This window comes from Apis dorsata, unplaced genomic scaffold, assembly GCF_000469605.1.
Source record: "Apis dorsata unplaced genomic scaffold, Apis dorsata 1.3 scaffold_149, whole genome shotgun sequence".
Taxonomy (NCBI): domain Eukaryota; kingdom Metazoa; phylum Arthropoda; class Insecta; order Hymenoptera; family Apidae; genus Apis; species Apis dorsata.
The window spans coordinates 1,415,075-1,415,906 of NW_006263440.1; the positions used below are offsets into that span (position 1 = coordinate 1,415,075).

The window sequence follows — 832 nt, forward strand, 5'->3', positions numbered from 1 at the left end:
ACCGCGCGAGCCATCGTTACCGCGCGTTAATGCGGGATTTAACGCGGAAATAATGCGAGACGTAAATGCGAGCCAGGAGGGATTTTCGCGCGTAAAACATCGGGTTTTGTTCGAGGCTCGCCCAAGCTTTGAAACGGCTTGAAAACGCTTTCGAAAACCGTGACCCCGTTTCCCCGCTCTCCCACCCTCTTTCGAGGGGTCGATTCGAGCGGATCGAGAACGTGGCCGGATGAATATCGATGCGGCCGAAGTTGGAATTCTGGAGGGAGGGGGGAAGAAGATCGGGGAGAAGTATGAAACGCATAGCGAGCGAGATTTTTCATTCGTGCGAAGGAAAGAATCGCGGGAAAGTGAATTTTCCGATTTTTCTTTTTTCTTTTTTTTTCTTTTGAAGGAAAGGAAGATGGAGTGCGATCGATCGATTTTTATCACGCAAAGAATTTATCGTGAAGAACTATCGATTATTGAATAAATCAGATTAAAAGTGCTATGCATAGATATATATACGTGTATTTATTGAAAAATCAAGAGATTTCTCATCGATTGGTTGGTAAAAAAGAAAGGGTGATTATTAAAAGATATTCTTCCATGTTCATAACGGCGAAAGGTATTTTATTTCAAGCGAGAAAGACGAGGAAGAACGTGACACGACGCGTTGTCACTTTCAGCGAGAATTATGCGAATTCGTGTAATAAAGGCTGCCACAAACTTTCCGCGCATTTAGGATTAGCCGTGACAGCCTCAAATTAAGCGGTCACGTCTCTCATAAGAAGAATTTCACGTGAAATTTTTCTCTTTTCCTTTTTTTTCTTTTTTTTTTTTTTTTTTTTTT

The 832-nt window shown here is 41.9% G+C and overlaps 1 protein-coding gene across 2 annotated transcripts in view; it reads right to left on the reverse strand.

The window, feature by feature from the left end:
* LOC102677613 (alkaline phosphatase-like) overlaps positions 1-832 on the reverse strand; it is a 159,507-nt gene that overhangs the window by 154,677 nt on the left and 3,998 nt on the right. The window lies entirely within an intron of this gene.